Consider the following 24,036-nt stretch of genomic DNA (forward strand, 5'->3'; position numbering starts at 1 on the left):
ATTGGGGTGCTTGAAGCCCCAGCCCCAAGCACCAATTGCACTGAAGCTGAGAGGCCCACACTCCACGAGTGTCCCGTGGGGCTGCTTTGTGCATTTCCGCTCATTGCGTCTTCGCAGTTTCTGGCCCGTTGGCTAGTTAGCCCCCAAGAAGACAATCCTTTGATTTAACTTGTGTTCTATAGTAGGGGATCTCTGTGTATAGTCATAATTTAGTGAATAGTCCCGCCCATGTGCGTGGACCCCGGCAATCAAAAATAATCTCTTAAGTTGTCAAATCATGCAGCAACTGCAAAGACACTTAAGAGAGAATTTAAAGACAAATAATGCAGCCTATATCCACAGGCTACACTGTCCAGTACTTCAACTAGAAATTCCACCATACAAAACCACACACAACACAGCTTGCCCAGTTTCTACCATAGAGAAACTTGCCTCTACCAGTAAAAGACTCTGGAATGATAGAGAAGAAGGCATGGAAAGACCAGCCCCATAGGCTGCCATTATGTGGCTTAAATGGGATACTGTGCCTTTAAGAGAACTTTCCAGAACTTTTATCCCAGTATCCCAGAATGCACAGCAGGTCCCTTTTTCTTTCAGTTCTTTTTTGCGGCTCCTGCTAACAGGACCCTGGCATTGAGCTCTCCTCTTTTTCAAGGGTTTATTGGATTTTTTGTGCACTTTGTGATTTAGAAGTGTTTTAGTTTTTGTCTTGGTGCTTTCCCTTCTCTCCTGTATGTTTGTCAGGTGTTTTAGGGCTCTAAAATGCCTGCCCTTTTTGACAAATGCCCTATCTGAGGGAGGAAGAAGGCCAAGACTGATCCACACGAGGTCTGCATCATCTGCCTTCCTGAAGCACATGTCCCTGAAAAGTGTGACATCTGCAAGAACCTTTCTGCAAGAACTCTGAGGGAAAGGCTGAAGATTAGGCTGCAAGGCCTGGAGGACTGACGACTGCAGGCTGCAGGTGGGTCTGGGCAGACCGGGAAAGCTCCCTCTGCCTCTGCTGAGGCCTCTGGGGGGCTCCCCAGAGGCAGGAAGACCAGCAAACGGTCCCGGTCTCCGTCAGCGTTGATTGCATCGACGACGACGTCGAGAGGGATGATGACGGTGTGTTCCCCTTCTCCCCGGGGCTCCGGGTCGAGACGGCGTGGGGATTCGACGTCGAAGAGCCTGGACAGACCTCCGTTGAGACCACCGTCGTCTGCATCTTCATCGTCGTCGTCAGCGTCAGACTATCGGCGTCGAAGAAGGAGCAACAGGTGTCGGCGCTCTCGCCGTCGAGGCGACACCGCCGGTCGCCGTCGAGACTAAGATCGGCGTCGAGGGGATCCTCGGCGTCGAGGACCTCGAGAAGGAGTCGACGACGCTCGTCGTCAAGAATGGACCGGTCGAAGTCGCGGCGCTCGGCGTCGAGGAAGGAGAGGTCGACGTCGCGGAGGCGGCGTTCGGTGTCGAGGAAGAAGAGGTCGACATCGCGGAGGCGGCGTTCGACGCCAGAGTCGCGGAGGCGACGTTCGACGCCGGAAAAACGACGCTCAGCGTGGAGAAGGAAGAGATCGGCGTCTAGGAGTCGCTCCAACTCTCCTAAACGGCGCTGGAGGAGTTTTGGCGCCAGAAGTCAGGCTGGATCTAGTGGAGGGCGCAGGAGGAAGCGATCGCCTGCTGAAGGGGCTGGGTCGCAGTCCCCTTCCCCGAAGAGTCACTGGGCTCGGTGTACTCTGTGGTATATACACCACCTCGGCCTAAGTCGCCCCCTTCTCCTGTACCTAAGGAGGACCCTCCCACCAACCCTCCGCTTCCACCAGGACGTCCACTACCACCGGTTCCACCGCATCGGCCCGCCTCTCGGTCGGTGATACCCCCCGTTCCTCCGCCAAGGTTGGTGTCACTACCTCCTCTTCCTACTCCACCTAAGGGGACTCCTAGACCCAGGCCCCGGGAGGAACCATGGAAGACGCCCCCACGGAAACCTGCGGAGCGTCCACGTGCCGGGAGATCACGCTCTCGCTCCAGGAGGAAGGAGCGATCGCGCCACAGGTCGTCCACGCGGTCGAGACACCGCCATAGGAGGCACAGATCTCACTCTCACACGAGGTCCTCGGGGACCAGGGACTACTCTCCGACTTTGTCGGGATCGCCAGACACGAGGGTGTCACCGATTGATGACCTGGTGGCGTTCCATGATGTCCTTTTGAGAGGCGCTGCGAAATTGGGCATATTCTTGACGGGGGCAAACGCCTAAGACATCAGTCATTTTCGAGACACTGCACCAGAAACGACTGTCTTGTACACTACTACCTCTGGTGCCAGGCCTGGAGGAACCGGCATTGGTCCTTCTTCTCACCCCTGCGGTAACTAAGGCGGCACCATCGAGATTGCAGAAAAAGTACCGGGCTCCTGACTCGGACCCGGCTTTTCTAAGGGTGGAACCTCCTCCGGATTCTGTGATTGTGACGGCGGCCCGCTAAACAACATGCCACCACCCTGTCATCCACGGTTCCCCTGACAAAGAGTCTAGATGGATGGATTCAGCTGGAAGGAAAGTATGTGGAACATCGGCGACCTCTATGAAGGCTGCGAGTGCCACGGCTTTGTTGGGACGCTACGACCACGCCCTCTGGGACTCCCTCCAGCAGTTTGCGGAACACTTGCCTCGCGATAAGCGGGAAGACTTCCAGGAAGTGCTAAACGAGGGAATGCTGGTAGCGAATCAAATTATTAGCGCTGCAGCAGATTCATCCCTTTTAGCGGCACATGGCTTTTGCCATGGGATCAACCAGCGACGTCATGCCTGGCTCCGCCTTACGTCACTGAAACCAGACGCACAGCAAAGGGTAGCCAACCTTCCATTCTCTGGCGAAACCCTATTTGGGAAACATGTGGATGACGAATTGGCCCGCATGAAGGCGGAGGCCGAAACACACACGGCTGTGGGTCTTGAGAAGCCCAAAGAAGCGAAGAAGTCATACCGCCCATTCCAACGGCGGTTCGGTGGGCAGGGCAGAGAACGTGGCCAAGCTTCGGGACAGTCGCAGCAACATCAACAGTTCCGTAAGCCGTTCCAGAAATGCCCGAAGGGCAGAGGAGGCCAACAGGAGGCACCAGCGACTAAAGGCCTGGCCGGGTCTAGGCCCTGAGCACTTACTTCCCCCGGATCTGTTACCCACTCCGGTAGGGGGAAGCATTCAATTTTTTCCGGCAGAGTGGAGAAAAATTACTCAGGACAAATGGGTGCTGAATATTGTTTGCAATGGATACAGTCTTCGGTTCACCAGCCCGCCTCCAGCAATTCCACCGGTCAGCTAGCAGTTTCAACTGCGCGAGCCTCAGGCGGAGGCAGATATCCTGTTAAGGAAAAGGGCGATAGAAGACATACCTCTGTCTCAGAGAGGAAGAGGTCTGTACTCCCGGTTCTTCCTGGTTCGCAAGAAGGACAAGAACGAGTTCAGGCTCATTCTGGACTTGCGACAGGCAAACAAATGGATTCGCAGGGAAAAGTTTTGCATGCTGTCGTTGCATCAGATTTATCCTCAGTTGCAACAGGAGACTGGCTATGTGCTATAGACCTACAGGATGCGTACTTCCATGTGCCCATTGCACACAAACACAGGAAGTTCCTGCGGTTCCAAGTCGGCGCCAATCATTATCAATACACAGTACTCCCATTCGGACTAAAGTCTGCGCCAAGAACATTCTCGAAGTGCATGGCGGTGGGAGCAGCACACCTGAGGAAGAACAAGGTGTTTGTCTACCCGTACCTGGACGATTGGTTGATCAAGGCCTCCTCCTTCTCGGAAGCGCGAGCACACTTCCAGAAGACGTGCGTTCTCTTGAACAAGCTGGGGTTGCTCATCAACATGTCCAAGTCTGTCCCGACTCCGGTCCAGTGCATTCAGTACTTGGGAGCCTCCATTGATACTCTGTCAGCAAGCGTGTCTCCTTCGGAAGAGCGACGATTATCACTCCTTCGGAAGGCTCAGGCTCTTATGACCACTCCATCTACAACAGTGAGGACGGTGTCTTCTCTACTGAGATCGATGGCCTCTTGTATCTTCCTGACGCCACACGCACGGGTGCACATGAGACCGCTGCAGGAGTGCTTGGAGGACCAGTGGGATCAGAGGAAAGGATCTTGGGACGACAAGATAGGACTGTCTCTGTATGCTCTTCAGTCTCTGAAGTGGTGGTGTTCAGCGGAGAATCTCCTCAGAGGGGTTCCCTTCCATAAGGACATTCCCACGCAGACTATCGTGACTGATGCGTCTCTCCACGGCTGGGGAGCGCACTCCGGAAGCCTACAGATTCAAGGAACGTGGTCCCCGATGGAGGCCACGTATCACATCAATTTCCTGGAACTCAGAGCTGTTCACTTGGCACTGAAGGCCTTTCATCCGTCCTTCCAGACCAACTCTCTGCTTGTACAGACGGCCAATACGACCACAATGTATTACCTCAACAAGCAGGGGGGTTCGAGATCACGCACTCTGTCACAGGAGGCGCAGGTGATCTGGCACTGGCTTCTGGCCAGAGGTCTGACGATAACGGCTACCCATCTGCCAGGTATGCAGAATGTTCAGGCGGACGCGCTGAGCAGACTGATTCAGGAAAACCACGATTGGGTCATAAACAACGAAGTACTAGGAGAAGTCTTCGCAAGTTGGGAGACTCCAGACGTAGATCTGTTCGCCACCGCCGAAAACAGCGAATGCCGAGACTTCGCCTCCAGGTACTACCAGCAGGGGACACTGGGGAATGCGTTATGGATCAACTGGTCGAACAGCTTTCGGTACGCTTTTCCACCCATTCCCCTGATTCCGGCGGTGCTCATCAAGCTGGCCCGGTCCAGGGCTCGGATGATACTCATTGCCCCAGACGGTGGTGGTTCACGGACCTGCTTAACCGGTCTCTTCTTCCTCACATTCGGCTGCCGTGCAGGCCGGACCTTCTCACGAAGTTCGGGGGCAGATGTTGCACCCCAACCTCTCGTCTTTGAGTTTGGCGGCATGGCTCCTGAGATAGTGCTATATGGCCATCTAAATCTGCCCGAGGATTGCATGGACATACTGAAGGAGTCTAAAAGACCTTTCACTCGGACTTCCTATGCTTACAAGTGGAAGAGGTTCTGTATCTGGTGCCAGTCTAAGAAATATGACCCGACGACGTGCAAGGAAGACGTCATCCTTCCTTACCTTCTACATTTGGCGCAGTCTGGCCTTAATGTTCATTCCATTAAGGTTCATCTTGCTGCATTGACTGCCTACAGGAAATGCCCTTCACAAACTTCCTTATTCCAGATCCCTGTGATCAAAGACTTTTTGGAAGGCTTGAAGAAAGTGTTCCCTCCTGTCAGGCTTCCTTCGCCTTCATGGGAATTGAATGTGGTGCTGTCCAGATTGATGAAGGAGCCTTTTGAACCTATTCATGAGGCTTCGTTGCAGCACCTGTCCTGGAAGGCGGCGTTCTTCGTGGCCATTACATCGGCCCGCAGGGTGAGTGAAATTCAGGCATTTTGTTGCCAAGAACCTTATACTGTATTTCATGCTGCTAAGGTTGTTATGCCTACTCACCCTAAATTTCTTCCCAAGGTTATTTCTGATTTTCATGTCAACCAGACCATAACGTTGCCTACGTTTTTTCAGAATCCTTCATCTCCAGCGGAAAGGTCTCTACATTCCCTGGATGTTAGGAGGGTGTTGAAATTTTATCTGGATAAAACCAAAGATATGCGTAGGTCAGACCAATTATTTGTCAATTATGGATCAGTCAGGACAGGTCTCGCTACCTCTAAGCAGTCCATCTCTAGGTGGATTGTGTCCTGCATACAGTTGTATTACCAAAAAGCTAATAAGACCTTAGGGGGTAAACCTAAGGCTCATTCCACCAGGGGAAAAGCTGCCACGACTGCTTTGCTCCGTAATGTTCCGATTGCAGAGATCTGCAAGGCGGCCACTTGGAAGTCGGTTCATACCTTTGCTAAGCATTACTGTCTGGACACTGATGCCAGGGCAGATGCTCAGGTTGGACAGGCTTCTCTGCGGAATTCGTTCGCACAATAGTGGTGTTAATTTATTTTCTCCACCGCCGCTTTGGTGTGGGGATGGGCTTGCCATTCTATTCACTAGATTATGACTATACACAGAGATCCCCTACTACAGAAGGAGTAGTTTCTGTCCTGTAACTCCAGTTCTGTAGTAGGGGTATCTCAGTTATAGTCATAAGTGCCCGCCCTCCTCCCCGGTGGAGATAATTATTCATGTAAGGAATGCTACAGGTCTGGCGTGCTACGCCTTCAAAAAGAACTGAAAGTAAAAGGGACCTGCTGTGCATTCTGGGATACTGGGAGAAAGTTCTGGAAAGTTCTCTTAAAGGCACAGTATCCTATTTAAGCCACATAATGGCAGCCTATGGGGCTGGTCTGTCCATGCCTTCTTCTCTATCATTCCAGAGTCTTTTACTGGTAGAGGCAAGTTTCTCTATGGTAGAAACTGGGCAGGCTGTGTTGGGTGTGGTTTTGTATGGTAGAATTTCTATTTGAAGTACTGGACAGTGTAGCCTGTGAATATAGGCTGCATCATTTGTCTTTAAATTCTCTCTTAAGTGTCTTTACAGTTTCTGCATGATTTGACAACTTAAGAGATTATTTTTGATTGCCGGGGTCCACGCACATGGGCGGACTATTCACTAGATTATGACTATAACAGAGATACCCCTACTACAGAACTGGAGTTACAGGACAGAAACTACTCCTTCCTGGTTGCTCCAGGCTTGCTCCAACTTCCCTGCAAAGACGTTCCTCAGACCTTGCTGGTCTGCTATGAAGCCATTCTCAACATCTTGCGTGGATTGCGTTTGCCAAGGCTCGTTGGGTCCAATCCGGATACCGACACCGCAGTCAACTAGATCCTTCATGAGACAGCTCAAATCCAGCTCCTGGCCATCGTCGATGCCTCCTGGACCACGTGGCTGAAGAGACAAACTTCACCTTTTCACCTGAAATCACCCAACATTGGCTGGAAGCTTTCCATGGCCATCCTTGTCACTGGCAAGTGACCCAGACTCTGTCCCTTCTGCTTTCAGGTTCTTCAGATCACTGATCCACCCTTGGATCCACCCGGACACTTTTCCTCTGGCCGCCTGCAGCACTTCTTTGCAGATCTCCATTGAAATCGACGACGAAACCCGACATCCAAAGACACCTATGCACCCGGCTTCCGTGGTTGAGGTAACACGAGTACTCTGGTAGACACTTGAAGGGCCAATACCCTCGAGACTAAGTCTAAAAGGGTTCCATCGTAGTTATCCTAGAAGTGTCCTTAAATTGTAAATTTGTAACTTATTTGTTTCCCATTGAAAGTCAAGGGTAACTGTGAAACTGCACGCGAATCCCGTGGGCCTCCAACATCCTAACCTTTGGTTGTTCCTAAAAGTGCTAGCGATTCCACAGGCCCTAGGCCTGCTTTCAACCCCAGACGTGGTTTTTATACCACTATTTTAGTATATGGTTTGTGAGGCCCCTAGGGGATAACGTATACTGTGCAACTTATCGTATGCTAATTAAGTTCCTTGTATTGTACTTTTACCTCTGACCTCATAAAGAGTGCAGAGGGGTTGTGTTTAGATTAAATACATATATATTTGATATATACCTTGTGTGGTGTGCTTTCATTTGATACTCAAGAGATTATAAATGGTAAAACAACTAGCTTAACTCGCCTCCTGAAGTCTTAGCCTGAAGACTGTGCGTTCCAGCTTCCCCTAGGATAGCTTTCTATAAGGTTGACGTTACAACCATCATCAATAAGGGTTGATTGGACTGGTGCAAGGTGTCTCACTAGAATAGTGGACATCATATACCAGGCCAACGTCTCACAGTTAGAATCTGTCATTCATACTTTTTATTATTTGCTTTAACTATAGCTTAGAACTTCCTCTTCCAACTTATCTGATGAGTTGTTTTATATTGGTTTACCATAACCTAAAATGTTTGCAGTGAGAAGTGTACACAGTGACGTCTGGCAATCAGATCTTTTAATCCATGTCCACATATAGGTGCTAGAGTTGAGTAGTTAGTGGCTACAAATAAGACCTAGGATTGAAATATGTGGAGAAGTTGGCTCAATGGTTAGAGCGGCAGACCCTGATGCAGAGGTCTAGCCCGGGACCAGGGTTCAATTCCCCGCCTCGGCGGGTCTTGGGCTCAAAAATTCTACGGACCTGATAATTCTCGCCTCGGTGCCTATTCCAATCATGGAGTCCCACTCTGCAACTCTGGGCAATATCCTGCTTAATCTCCACAACGGCCCCCACAATGCTAAGGATGCCTGGCCTCCACCTTGGGGGTGCCCAGGAGTGGATGCCTCACAGGGAAAGCCAGGATGGGTTCCACAGCGGTATTCGTACAAGTGCCTTGAGACCCTTGCGGGTGAGTAGTGCGCTATACAAGTGCCAATTTACAATTTATGCTAGGTTGAAAACAACTGAGATTTTAATTTATAGTGAGCTGTAGATTTTCACAATATTACAGAAGCCATTATTGTTATTAACGCTGCATAAAAATCAGTTGTTTGCTCTATTGCATTACTATGAAAATATTCAAGTTCAAATAATAGACTAACATTGGACATTTCCATCTGCAGAATATACTGATTGACCAGCAGTGGCAGTAAAGCAGAAGAGAATGCCCCAGCGTTGCTGAGACGAGCAAAGAAAAAGAAAAAAAAAAACGTCATCAGCCTTCTGCTTTCATTCATAAATTTATTTGGTAAGTCAAACTCACATGTAATCATTTTGATTTTTATTAAGACGTTCATAGCATCTCAATGTCCTCAGTACCTTCTAGTGGGGTCTTCAGCGTAAATATATTTTCTGTCACCATTGTAGTAATATGGATGACATTATGGAACTCCTGATAATTAATTCATGACTTTGACTGTCTCCAAGGCTGATAAAGCCTGCTTTAGATACTCGTGTTAGGAATATGTCATCAGAGGAAATCCTGCCTTTGAGCCTGGATTGAGCGGTCTTTAGTTGAGCGAATAACGTACTTTCTCCTGCAGGGAAGCTAATTTAACCTGTTTCTCTGCACTCTCCATGTGGGACTGTGGGACTTTGATACTCAAGATGGATTTTTTTTTACGATAGATATTCTTGTGACTGCATCGCAACTTCAAAGGGAGCCCAATGCTTTCAGTGGCTCTCAGTGTGTCCCGAGGGGCTTGGGCTACTCGGGTTTTCGGCTACTGGGTTTGGACTGGCTGGAGATTTCGGGGAAAACAGAAACACCGGTGACTTGAGTAAAGGTTTTAGGGAAGGCTTTATTGGAATATAAGTCTTTGTAAGCAAAGGTGCTGCTCGCTCCTGGGACTGAGCTGAGGGGTCCAAAGGAAAAGTATCTTGCTCCCGCTTGCTCAGCTAACGAGATGGTCCAGATAGGGAAGGTCTTTCCGCTCGGGTCTCCTCCGCTCCGGTACCGAAAAGAAAAGCAAAAGCGGATCAGAAACACTGGTTGGACCGGATAACACTCTTTAGGGCCGGGAGTGAGGGAAACCAGTGGTGTACTGTGAACGCTATACAAGCCGTGAGGTAGGAGTGTACGTGAGGGAAGGGTTGGGATAACTTTACACAAGGGGCTTTACAGAATTTTATACCTCTCTTGTTGATGTTCCAGGTTAGAATAGGCTAGTTCTCGTAGCTTTCCCAGTTTGGTTCTCAGCTGAGTGGTATATTCCAACATGCTCTTCTGTTCTTGGGATTCTTCATTTTCCCACATATCCCTTGTCATTTCTAGGAGGGACCGGGGAAGTCTTCCGTATAAGAGCTCGAAGGACGAACATCCCAGGCTGCATTGTTTCTAAGCCCTTATGACATACAGGGCTATAGGCAAAAGTCGGTCCCAGGTGGGCATTTCAGCGGTCAGCATTTTTTTTTAGTGTTGCCTTGAGAGTCTGGTTGTACCTTTCTACAAGGCCATCAGTTTGGGGGTGGTACACAGAGGTCTTCAAATGCTTGATGTCTAAAGACGCACACACTTCTTTCATGAGTTTGGACGTGAAGGGGGTTCCCTGATCTGTAAGCATCTCTTTGGGGAACCCCACGCGGGAGAAGAGCTCTACAAACTTCTCGGCGATTGCAGAGGTTCTGGTGGTTCGTAAAGGAAAGGCTTCCACGAACCGTGTCGTGTAGTCGACAATCACGAGGGCATATAGGTGTCCGCGTCCCGTCTTTGGCAGGGGACCGATTATATCCATGCCGACCCTTTCAAATGGTACTCCTATGATGGGCATCTTTTGTAGAGGCGCAGCAGTGGGTCGGTGGGTGTTTCTTCTTTGGCAAACTTCACATTTGGCACAAAAGTCTTGTACATCCTGATAGATTCCCGGCCAGAAAAAATGTCGAACTATGCTTTCAGTGTTTTTTTCTTTCCCTGCATGGCCAGCCGTCAAATTAGCGTGTGCAAAGAATAGTACCTGTTCCCGGAAGGAACGGGGCACCAGCAATTGTAGTTCTCCATCTTGTGTAGCCTGTCGGTACAGCAATTCATTCTTAATCAAGAAGCGGGGGTACGTCTGAATGTTGTTCCCGTCTGAGGCGTGTGCGCTCTAACATGCATGGAACAGAGTCCTATCCTCTCCCTGAGCAAAGCAAAAACTCCTATCAATTACCCAAGGCTCTGGGAACATGTATGTGGGTAAGGCCCCTCTCGGTACAGGCCTGGAGAGGGTCTCCCTGAACAGGGAAAGGAATTCAGGGTTGTCTGTTCCTAGGATCATATCTTCTGGCAGGGAATCCACCACCCCTACCCGGACCATACAGGGTTCTCTATCTGGTAGAGATATGGTGAAGGAGACTACAGGGTGTGGCTTCACATCTCCGTGTACACGACGGATATATACTGGACTCTGGGGGTTCATCTGTTCGGGTTTTACTAAGCGTGTCTGGATCACAGACTGTCTGCACCCAGAATCTAACAAGGCCTTCACCCTAAAACCATTCATCCTCATACTCACATAAAATGTGCTGGCCATTTCCGCGGAGTACATCACTGTTCTCGGGAGATATCCGACCTCCATAGGCTCCTCTTGGGGTTTTCGTCTGGAGCACATTCTCGCTATGTGACCCCATTCCCCACACTTGAAGCACTGAGGACCTTTGTTCATAGGGGAAATCATTCCCGTAGGTCTAAGCAGTCTGGGGATCTCAGTAGCAACTTTGGGTCTCTTGTCAACTTTCGGGGGTGGTATTGTTTTGAGTGCCTTCTCATTTTCCCATGGGTTCGTCTTAGGCTGGGCCCGAGCATAGTGTGACGCCATTTCAGTGGCTTGTTCAACTGTAAGTCCAGCGTGTTGACGCAACCATCGTTGGGTGGCATATGGCAAAGCTTCCATGAATTGCTCTAAGTAAACTTTGTTCAGTATTTCCTCTTTGCTACACAGGTCCGGTCGCAGCCACTTGTCTGCGGCCATCTTTAGTCTGAAGAATAGAGTCTTCGGGTTCTGTCCTTGAACCCCTTTTTCCTTTCGAAAGCGAATGCGATAGGCCTCTTGATCAAGACCCAAATGATCTAGGGTAACCCCCTTAATGGTCGCATAAGCTGTGGTCCCTAGGAGGTTAGCGGCTTGATATGCTGATTGGGCTTCACCTGTGAGGAGCGGAGCCAGAAAAAACGGGCACTTCTCTTCGGGCCAGCTCATTGCCCGGGCAGCCCTTTCAAAGTTTAACAGGAAGGTGTCCGGGTCCTCGCTATGCACATATTTTTGGAGGGCCACACCGGTGGAATGGGGGTTATGCACACGCACCTCTCCGGGGATGACCTGGGTGGGAGGCGGCACATTCCTAAGGCTCTCCAGCTGGGCCGTAATGGTGGTGGTAAACAGTTCATAGTCTGCCTGTGCAGAGGTTAGTTGACTTTCCACGGCCCACTCCAATTTTTTCTTGGCCTTTGATATGTGCTCGATCAGGGCCTCCATCTTTTTGTTACAGACGGATGGTGGTGGGGATCCCACTTCTGACACCAGTTGTCCAGAGGGGCTTGGGCTACTCGGTTTTTCGGCTACTGGGTTTGGACTGGCTGGAGATTTCGGGGAAAACCGAAACACCGGTGACTTGAATAAAGATTTTAGGGAAGGCTTTATTGGAATATAAGTCTTTTTAAGCAAAGGTGCTGCTCGCTCCTGGGACTGAGCTGAGGGGTCCAAAGGAAAAGTATCTTGCTCAGCTAACGAGATGGTCCAGATAGGGAAGGTCTTTCCGCTCAGGTCTCCTCCGCTCCGGTACCGAAAAGAAAAGGAAAAGCGGATCAGAAACACTGGTTGGACCGGATAACACTCTTTAGGGCCGGGAGTGAGGGAAACCAGTGGTGTACTGTGAACGCTACACAAGTCGTGAGGTAGGAGTGTACATGAGGGAAGGGTTGGGCTAACTTTACACAAGGGGCTTTACAGAATTATACACGGGGCTGACTCTTCCGCCCGACCCAGCCCGCCACACGACCCCGTACCTCTTGAAGCCATGCTCCTCCCATGGGAACGTGGCGGGGCGAAGCGTGGAAACGTTGGCCTCCTGGCGTGTCGATCCCGGTCTCTTTCCGCTCGGTCTCACTCGAACGCCGCAGTTCTCCGTCTCCGTCTTCCACGCCCTCCAGGGAAACGCCGTCCGTCGCGTCCTTCCTGCTTCCTCCTTTTGACGTATCGACGTCTTCAAGGGGCGGGGCCTCTTCCTCTTGGTCCGGGAACTTAAAGGGACCATACGTGTTATCGTCCGGCCATCCTGCCACCGGTTCTTCATTCCATGGACAAGGTGGCAGCTGTGGGAAAAAGGGGCAAGGTGAGAGTGAGGTGGCGGACCACCAGTCTGTTGAGGTAGTAATGTCCTGTCCGGACGCCCCGTCACACAGTGCTTTACCATTACAGGGCCTACTTGCTTTGCAGTCATAATCAGATAGTTCCCTAGGGCATATTTGCTGATGCCTAATCCTCCTGAGTGTCATCTTCACCCAGAGCAATTGGTCAAATGGAGCCATGACATCAGAAAGCTACAGAAGGATGTCATCTGACATGAAGGCATATTAATTGTCTAGTAAGCAATAGGATACCTTTTTCATAGTGTTGAAATGGGTAGCACAGTCCTTATTCCCCAATTTCTAAGAATAAGGCATAACTGTTCCACTAAAGAGGATGATTTTAGAGAGGCAAATACTCTGTCCACAAAACTTAAAGACCGAGGATATCCCAAAAAGTTAGTTTGGAATGCATCCAAAAGGGCGTGGTACTGCCCACGTGAAGTTCTTTTAAGTCCCAAACATAAAAATGATACAGGCAGGATTGCTTTTGTCACCACATTCTCACCGGTCTCCAATAACATCTGAAAATCCATTCTCCAACACTGGCCAATACTTAATGTAGCTAGCCTTAACTTCCAATGACCGCTCTTTGCTGTCCACAAAAGTCGCAATCTAAAAAATCATTTAGTGAGAGCTTCACTTCCCAACCCCAGTCCACCCACCACTCTTGACTCAATATGGGGAATGGCCCCTTTGATTGGTCACTCTGAGGTGCGGATGTTGCAACATGTGTGATTTCTCTATGGAAGGCAAATCCTTCACATTCAATAACACTACTGTGAATTGCTGCGATTTTTCGAACTGTAAAAGGTAAACTGTCTGAAAGTATGTGTTGATTAGGGAACAGTCACAAAGTCCATACTTAAATAGTACGTGGTGACCATCAAATGATTCCCAGCAGATACCCATCCTGTGCCGCCCTACATCATTTGGGATCCTTCACCCGAAGGAAGTGATGTACAACCACTAGAGATTAGGTGAACTGTAACCTAATCAAGTGGAAAAAACTCAAATGTGATGGTTTGGTGTGTATGGCATAAGGAGGGTAAGAATGAATAGCAGTGCAAGAATGTGTTAAAGTAACAGTGTTAGAACAGTGAGTGATTTTAAGATTGGGTTGTAGAAGTGGAGAAAAATTATTTTAATGATATCCTATCCACACCCAACAATAAAAACAGTGCAAGGTAGTATTAAACATATAACTACTCAGATGGATTAAAGGTCAACATGTTTCTGCGGTAGATGGAGTCTCGAGATCTCCTCCTGCTTCATCAGGACCTTGTGTCAATGCTACTGCGTAATGTGAACAATTAATAAAAGTGAAATGAATGTCACCTGAAATTCACCTGTTCAGACAGTCACGAAGGACGAACAAACAAATGAAAAACAAGAGAAACACATAATTATTGTCACCAGTTTACAGGACACATAGTGAATGTGTTATTTACTTAAAGCCAATCATTATATTGGTCTGGGGGTCTCAATATATAGACCATAAGATGTAGTTGCCCTTTTATGTGGGACCTATTTAAAAGATACATTTATCTTTTACTCACCCAATGTGTGGGGAATATACGCTCCACCTCACCTGGCTACAGCTCAGGTAAAAACGGAGCACCGCTCTGAGGGAGAGAAGGAGGAAGGAAATAAAGGAGGAAAGATGCATAAACTGTGATCATAGCATCTTTAAGACAGATTGCCCAAAGCATTTATGTATGGAACGTATATTACATAATTAGATGAGTGCCTGGGTATGTTAATCAATGGTAGCTAATAGAATAGTCACCCATTCATTTGCACCCGCTTATAAATGATGTCTATAGAATGAGAAGAAAGGAAATTGTCTGCAGCGCTTAGCTTTAATTTAGTCACAAAAGGCTGCACATTGCTGTTCAAGCTTGTAAGTAATCACATGCACATCTTGCGAGTTTGAATCTGTGAGGTAATTGAGAGACGATCATACAGCGTGTCTACAACACCCCACCACTGCAGAAAGGATAGTACGAGCTTTATTGCCTGATGCGTCTCCTTTCCTCGATATATTTGGAACACGACCACACACCCCCTACCCTGCTTACCTGTCTGTCGGTACTCCGGACATCCGTCTTGGCTGTCGTGGAGGGAGGTACCTTGACGGACAGGAAGTGGGTCTTCATCCTTCCTGGTTGCTGAGCATCAAAGACGCGATTGAAAGCACGCGTCACGTGGTGTTGCGTAAGGAACAACATCACGCAAGGCAACGTCTTTATCCTTCCTGGTTGCCGAGCATCAAAGACGCGATTGGAAGAACGCGTCACGTGGTGTTGCCTAAGGAACAACATCACGCAAGGCAACGTGGTGGTTACCGGCTATGATGGGAATTGTAGTTCCTATGCGCTGTAGTTCACAATGCGCGAGGCAGAACTCGTTTTATGCCGAAATATCGCAAACCCATAGAGTGATTTTATATTTGCGTGTTTACAGATATAAATATATCTCTCACTCAGGACTTGTGTGTGTTGGGTACCCGGAGTTAATTGTACGAATTAGCGCAGGATACGTGCCTTATTGTGACTACGTCGCCTTATGACGAATCACAACATCAAAACTTACTGAGAATCCTAGTTTTTGCATGCCGTTGTATTGACTGTCAAGAAACGGGGTGCATCAATATGCTGATGTCTAACCTGGTGTGGAGCGTCTAGGATAGATAGTCTTGATGGTGTCTGAATATTGAGTGGTGTTTATAACGTTATCATTTGTGCAATATATCTTTCATATGTATATACAGTGATTAATGCACTACATTGATGTCAAAAGAGTGCATGATGTTTGTAATATGTAAACCTTTATGTATTAAAGGTTAACCTGGGCATTTCTATAATGTGAACCCCATATAATTAGCGATCGAATTGACCAGGTGATGTATATGGATCAAATATTCACGTGTATTGCACAAACCTTCAGTTTAATCTTATCCACTCTCATTTTTAAGTAGAAAAGATTACTACAATATCCTGCAACTGAGAGCAAACAACAGAGATGTAATTCACAATGGCATCCATGGAATGTCTTCGTTCAATCCTGTCTTGTGAGTTTGTAACTTATAGACCCATCTCTGCTCACGTTTAAATAGAAATGCACTGATGTCCACAATGTGTGCCGGTAGTGTAGGTTGCTCCAAGACTGTCCACCTTATATCTGTGGGAAGATGTTTTGCCAGTATAAAGTGATTAGTGAGTTTGGTAGCCTGTCTACTGCATCGTATGGAACTTTTGTGTTCTGATATTCGTAATTTAATTTTACGAGTTGTCATGCCCACATACATCTTATCACAGGGACATTTGATTAAGTATATCAAGTTTGTACTGTTGCAGTTTGTGAATCTGCGTTGTTCCCAAACTCGCTCCGTCCCGATATCGATAGTTGTTCTTGTTGTTTGGGGACATGCTGCACATTGTCCACACGGGTGATGCCCTGTAACTGCCGGCATATTCCATAAGGTTCCAACTGCTCTTGGTCCCTCGTTTTTGGGTCTCGTATGGTTCAATTTGTCCTTCAAATTTTGTGCTCTCTTATAAGCAAAGAGTGGAAGAGGCAAAGTGTCTTTGCCGGTGTTTAGTATACCCCAATGCCTCTTCACAATCTTGGTGATTTGATTGGAAAAAGTTCCGAATGTGCTTACGCAGGTCATGCGTTCAGTTTTTGGCTTAGGTGGTAGGATTTCAAGAAGGCCGGCTCGGTTGTTATTAGCCGGCTTGGAACCTTATGGAATATGCTGGCAGTTACAGGGCATCACCCGTGTGGACACTGTGCAGCATGTCCCCAAACAACAAGAACAACAACTATCGATATCGGGACGGAGCGAGTTTGGGAACAACGCAGATTCACAAACTGCAACAGTACAAACTTGATATACTTAATCAAATATCCCTGTGATAAGATGTATGTGGGCATGACCACTCGTAAAATTAAATTACGAATATCAGAACACAAAAGTTCCATACGATGCAATAGACAGGCTACCAAACTCACTAATCACTTTATACTGGCAAAACATCTTCCCACAGATATAAGGTGGACAGTCTTGGAGCAACCTACACTACCGGCACACATTGTGGACATCAGTACATTTCTATTTAAACGTGAGCAGAGATGGGTCTATAAGTTACAAACTCACAAGACAGGATTGAACAAAGACATTCCATGGATGTCATTGTGAATTACATCTCTCGTTTGCTCTCAGTTGCAGGATATTGTAGTAATCTTTTCTACTTAAAAATGAGAGTGGATAAGATTAAACTGAAGGTTTGTGCAATACACGTGAATATTTGATCCATATACATAACCTGGTCAATTCGATCGCTAATTATATGGGGTTCACATTATAGAAATGCCCAGGTTAACCTTTAATACATAAAGGTTTACATATTACAAACATCATGCACCCTTTTGACATCAATGTAGTGCATTAATCACTGTATATACATATGAAAGATATATTGCACAAATGATAACGTTATAAACACCACTCAATATTCAGACACCATCAAGACTTTATCTATCCTAGACGCTCCACGCCAGGTTAGACATCAGCATATTGATGCACCCTGTTTCTTGACAGCCAATACAACGGCATGCAAAAACTAGGATTCTCAGTAAGTTTTGATGTTGTGATTCGTCATAAGGCAACATAGTCACAATAAGGCACGTATCCTGCGCTAATTCGTACAATTAACTCCGGGTAGACAACACACACAAGTCCTGAGTGAGAGATATATTTATATCTGTAAACACGCAAATATAAAATCACTCTATGGGTTTGCGATATTTCGGCGTAAAACGAGTTCTGCCTCGCTCATTGTGAACTACAGCGCATAGGAACTACAATTCCCATCATAGCCGGTAACCACCACGTTGCCTTGCGTGATGTTGTTCCTTACGCAACACCACATGACGCGTTCTTCTAATCGCGTCTTTGATGCTCGGCAACCAGGAAGGATAAAGACGTTGTCTTGTGTGATGTTGTTCCTTACGCAACACCACGTGACGCGTGCTTTCAATCGCGTCTTTGATGCTCGGCAACCAGGAAGGATAAAGACCCGCTTCCTGTCCGTCAAGGTACCTCCCTCCACGACAGCCAAGACGGATGTCCGGAGTACCGACGGACAGGTAAGCAGGGTAGGGGGTGTGTGGTCGTGTTCCAAATATATTGAGGAAAGGAGGCGCATCAGGCAATAAAGCTCGTACTATCCTTTCTGCAGTGGTGGGGTGTTGTAGACACGCTGTATGATCGTCTCTCGATTACCTCACAGATTCAAACTCGCAAGATGTGCATGTGATTACTTACAAGCTTGAACAGCAATGTGCAGCCTTTTGTGACTAAATTAAAGCTAAGCGCTGAAGACAATTTCCTTTCTTCTCATTCTATAGACATCATTTATAAGCGGGTGCAAATGAATGGGTGACTATTCTATTAGCTACCATCGATTAACATACCCAGGCACTCATCTAATTATGTAATATACGTTCCATACATAAATGCTTTGGGCAATCTGTCTTAAAGATGCTATGATCACAGTTTATGCATCTTTCCTCCTTTATTTCCTTCCTCCTTTTCTCCCTTCAGAGCGGTGCTCCGTTTTTACCTGAGCTGTAGCCAGGTGAGGTGGAGCGTATATTCCCCACACATTGGGTGAGTAAAAGATAAATGTATCTTTTTAATAGGTCCCACATAAAAGGGCAACTACATCTTATGATCTATTTATTGAGACCCCCTGACCAATATAATGATTGGCTTTAAGTAAATAACACATTCACTATGTGTCCTGTAAACTGGTGACAATAATTATGTGTTTCTCTTGTTTTTCATTTGTTTGTTCGTCCTTCGTGACTGTCTGAACAGGCGAATTTCAGGTGACATTCATTTCACTTTTATTAATTGTTCACATTACGCAGTAGCATTGACACAAGGTCCTGATGAAGCAGGAGGAGATCTCGAGACTCCATCTACCCCAAAAACATGTTGACCTTTAATCCATCCGAGTAGTTATGTTTAATACTACCTTGCACTGTTTTTATTGTTGGGTGTGGATAGGATATCATTAAAATAATTTTTCTCCACTTCTACAACCCAATCTTAAAATCACTCACTGTTCTAACACTGTTACTTTAACACATTCTTGCACTACTATTCATTCTTACCCTCCTTATGCCATACACACCAAACCATCACATTTGAGTTTTTTCCACTTGATTAGGTTACAGTTCACCTAATCTCTAGTGGTTGTACATCACTTCCTTCGGGTGAAGGATCCCAAATGATGTAGGGCGGCACAGGATGGGTATCTGATGGGAATCATTTGATGGTCACCACGTATTATTTAAGTATGGACTTTGTGACTGTTCCCTAATCAACACATATTTTCAGACAGTTTACCTTCTTTTCCTTTTGACCTACAGGTATCTTTTGTTATAATCACGGTACAGGGGATGATACCACTGTATGGTCATTAAACATTCCCCATTGACCCTCTTCATTGTTAATCTTGTTTAAAACTGTACATCGTCCAGACAACACAGAAAATAAAGACATGGATCTGACAGCACCGCAGCAGGATTAGGATCAAGACGCCAAATGCACCATTAGTAGAACATTTTTCCATGGCTAAGCATAATGAAGATGACATCCGGTGGACAGTCCTCAAAGTGCTGAAACTTCCCCAAAGAGGCAGTGACATGGCCCAATTGCTGAACAGGGAAGAACTTAAATCCATAATTCTCTTCGACACCATCAGGAGCGGGCTCAATAGAAATGAGGATTGCACATCGTTATTATGAATCTCTTTTCACAATGGCTCATGCCTCACACTAAATGAACAGTAATGTTTTCTGCATTTTTCCATAGATAGTAACTGTAATCGCTGTACCTCACCCAGTGACTATTGTGCGCTGAGTCTTTTAGTTCCCCGTACACTGTCTTTGATATTCCACAATGGTACAATTTGTTTCTGCAATTTTGCAGTACACATGCAACGAGTGATGTATATTGTATTCTCTGTCCTCCATAAATATGCTCACTAAGCAATCTAGACCTAGTCCTAATGTGCCCTAAAATTTGATGCTATAATCCGTTTTTCAACAGTTATACTTGCATGCAGTTATTTTAAGTCTTTTTGAAACATTGACAATAATGCTTTGCCTGTATTATGTATTCATGTTGCAATTGCCAAACAAAGATGTACATTATCACCTCAAATTGCTTATTCATGTAAAAGTTTTTGTTTTTTAATTCCAACACGGCATTTGCAGAAAGTGCACTTAGTACTACTCAAGTCTTTCTTTCCTTTTTATATCCTCACCCAAGATGGCCGCCTCTTCACGGCCTATATTATTCACGGTAATTCACAAGCTTCTTAGTTCTGACTATCGTGCATCGGAACCACAGGCGCATCTTCGCCTTCAATTCTAAAGGTAAGCGTAACTGTGCTGGCTTCCCCGTCTCGACCCTTCCTCCGGAGGGCCAAACGCACTGTATCTAACCCCACACCAAATTCTGCATTTCACAGTGCTATCGAGCCCCTTGCCGAGATTACTCATATCTCTACACGCTTGCAACTTACCCGGATTCCCGGTACTGCAGTCTGCTCCCTGCTGTTATTGAATTATTCTCCTTGACTTGTAGGGCCCAGGTAATTCCCATTGCTGGTCACGCTTATTTGGATACGCTACATTTACAGTATCCGCTTCTTGCTAAATCCTTTATCCCTTTATACAGTATTGACAGCCAGCCCTCGCATCACGACCCTTGAAACAACCTTCGTAATTCCAGGAGGTATGCCATTTTTATTAACGTAACCTTTTTCATCAACACTACTGTGAGTGCTGCCAAGCATGATTCGATCTCAACACATACTTAGGCACAATTATGATAGGCCACGTACTTGGGTACAATCATGATGCGCCACATTTCCAAGTTTGTTGACCAGCATGTCCTTTTTTCCGCACGTACTTAGGCACAATTATGATGCACTTATACTGCGATCATCGCCCCTGCACTCTTTTCACCTTCTTTTGCCAATGCTCAAAGGTTGAGAACACCCTGTGCTCTACAGGCCATGTCACAATCTTTGCAATTGTTTTTAACTCACGTTGTTACCATATGTTTCGCTCGAATACCACATGCTATTAAATGCATGGCTCTGCTGACATGTTGAAACTTTCTGATTCCTAAGGTCTTTGACAGGCTCCCCTGTTTTTCTTCCTGTTTTTTCTTCAACAGGCATTGAGTTTCTTTTCAGGCATTGCATTCTTTAGTCCTGATGATGATCCCTTTATTTTTTTAGCCAGGGATCGAAACGTCATTGACAAACTAAATAGTGCCACGTTTAACCACTGTGTATGACTAATGTGGTTACTATTGTGGTTACCTTGATTCATTCCCTAATGATGTCAAACTTACAAAGCTCTTGTTTTGCCTGAAATCTTTTACGTGCAATGTTTTCTCGTTTACCTGTTTTGTGTACTGGATGCAGGATTGCGTCCCACTCTATTGTGTTGTTTTCCAATTTTATGTTCATTTGATTGCATTGAAATTTTTTTAATTCCTTGTCCGGCTGGACATCAAATGCATATAGCACCCATTAAGGTCTATATTTCATTTCTTTCCAGACATTTCCTCTCTAAGGACCATTGTTCCATGATATAGCCGAATCCTACTGAGTGTCATCTTCACTCAGAGCAATTGGTCAATTGGAGCCCTGACATTATAAAGCTAAAGAAGGATGTCATCTGACATGAAGGCCTATCAATTGTCTAGTAAGCAATAAGACACCTTTATCATAGTGTTGAAATGGGTAGCAGAGTAGAAAGGATGCCCAGCTGATGACTAAGATGGTGGGATTAAAAAAATTGGCATTTTTTCCGATGTATATATTTTTGAAGGTGTGGTTGAACATAATATTCTCAACTTCACTATTGATTAACTGGCGGGGATGCGCTAAAATGAAGATGTTAGAATCTGTAATTCATACGTTTTATTATTCGCTTTAAGTATAGCCTAGACCTTCCTCATTCAACTTCTCAGATGAGTTGTTTTATATTGGTGTACCATAACCTAAAATGTTTGCAATGAGAAGGGTACACAGTGACGTCTGGCAATCAGATCTTTTAATCCATGTACACATATAGGTGCTAGAGTTGAGTAGTTAGCGGCTACAAATAAGACCTAGGATTGAAAGATGTATGCTAGGTTGAAAACAACTGAGATTTTAATTTATAGCGAGCTGTGGATTTTCACAATATTACAGAAGCCATTATTGTTATTAACGCTGCATACAAATCAGTGGTTTGCTCTATTGCATTACTATGAAAATATTAAAGTTCTAATAGACTAACATTGGACATTTCCATCTGCAGAATATACTGATTGACCAGCAGTAGCAGTAAAGCAGAAGAGAATGCCCCTGCGTTGCTGAGACGAGCAAAAAAAAAACGAAAAAAAAAACGTCATCAGCCTTCTGCTTTCATTCATCAATTTATATGGTAAGTCAAACTCACATGTAATCATTTTGATTTTTATTAAGACGTTCATAGCATCTCAATGTCCTCAGTACCTTATAGTGGGGTCTTTAGCGTAAATATAATTTCTGTCACCATTGTAGTAATATGGATGACATTATGGAACTCCTGATAATTAATTCATGACTTTCACTGTCTCCAAGGCTGACAAAGCCTGCTTTAGATACTTGTGTTAGGAATATGTCATCAGAGGAAATCCTGCCTTTGAGCCTGGATTATTTACAACAAGGGGTGGTGAGGGACAGAGTCTCTGAATTAAGCAGAAAGCTCTCACCCAGTCAAGAGATCAGGGCTAGATCCAACACGTTTTTTAGCTCACTGCACCATCCCAGTTTCAGAACCTGGCTGTATGCAAATTAGTCTGTTCCTGTCCCAGTGTATGATGGGAACAGGGCAAACCAAACTACAAAAGCCAATTCTTACACTGGGAAGGAAACAAGCTCCCGGGGACCGGTTTCTGGCATTACAGCCGTCTTCGGCCCGGTTTGCTTGAATCCTGATGGTGCAATGAGCAAGGGTCTCACATCTGAGAATACCCTTCCACGCTTAGGGTGGACAAAAATATTTACAATAAGGGGTGGTGAGGGACAGAGTCTCTGAATTAAGCAGAAAGCTCTCACCCAGTCAAGAGATCAGGGCTAGATCCAACACCGTTTTTTAGCTCACTGCACCATCCCAGTTTCAGAACCTGGCTGTATGCAAATTAGTCTGTTCCTGTCCCAGTGCATGATGGGAACAGGGCAAACCAAACTACAAAAGCCAATTCTTACACTGGGAAGGAAACAAGCTCCCGGGGAACGGTTAGGTGTGGCAGGGTATACTCAGACATGAGTCCCTTTCTCACTGCTCCATCAGGGTTCAAGCAAGCTGGGCCGAAGAAGGCTGAAATGCCAGAAACCAGTCCCCGGTAGCTTGTCTCCTTTCTGGTGAAGAATTGGCTTGGTAGTTTAGTCTGCCCTGTTCCCATGATGCACTGGGCCAGGGAAAGACTGATTTGCATATAGCCAGGTTCTGAGCTGGGATGGGGCAGTGAGATAAATAACGGTGATGGATCAAGCCCTGATCTTTGGACTGGGTGAGAGTGGTCTGTTTAACTCAGACACTCTGTTCATCACCACCCCCCTTTTCTAAATCGTTTTTGGCCACTATAGGTGTGGCAGGGTATACTCAGACATGAGTCCCTTTCTCACTGCTCCATCAGGGTTCAAGCAAGCTGGGCCGAAGAAGGCTGAAATGCCAGAAACCGGACCCCGGTAGCTTGTCTCCTTTCTGGTGAAGAATTGGCTTGGTAGTTTAGTCTGCCCTGTTCCCATGATGCACTGGGCCAGGGACAGACTGATTTGCATATAGCCAGGTTCTGAGCTGGGATGGGGCAGTGAGATAAATAACGGTGATGGATCAAGCCCTGATCTTTGGACTGGGTAAGAGTGGTCTGTTTAACTCAGACACTCTGTTCATCACCACCCCCCTTTTCTAAATCGTTTTGAGCCTGGATTGAGCGGTCTTTAGTTGAGCGAATAACGTACTTTCTCCTGCAGGGAAACTAATTTAATCTGTTTCTATGCACTCTCCATGTGGGACTTTGATACTCAAGATGGATTTTTTTTATGATAGATATTCTTGTAACTCCATCGCAACTT

At 46.3% G+C, this 24,036-nt stretch overlaps 1 long non-coding RNA gene and 1 pseudogene across 1 annotated transcript; one reads left to right on the forward strand and one right to left on the reverse strand.

Annotated features, from left to right (window-relative positions):
* The first annotated feature begins 8,712 nt into the window (after window positions 1–8,712).
* Window positions 8,713–21,612, forward strand: LOC147722858 (uncharacterized). Its single transcript, XR_015310046.1, has 3 exons — window positions 8,713–8,761; window positions 20,184–20,290; window positions 21,488–21,612. It is a non-coding gene; the product is annotated as an uncharacterized LOC147722858 (long non-coding RNA).
* On the reverse strand, window positions 10,271–11,690 carry LOC147722859 (uncharacterized; annotated as a pseudogene).
* Window positions 21,613–24,036: the final 2,424 nt, after the last annotated feature.

This window comes from Lissotriton vulgaris, chromosome 4_1 (assembly GCF_964263255.1).
Source record: "Lissotriton vulgaris chromosome 4_1, aLisVul1.2, whole genome shotgun sequence".
Lineage (NCBI taxonomy): Eukaryota > Metazoa > Chordata > Amphibia > Caudata > Salamandridae > Lissotriton > Lissotriton vulgaris.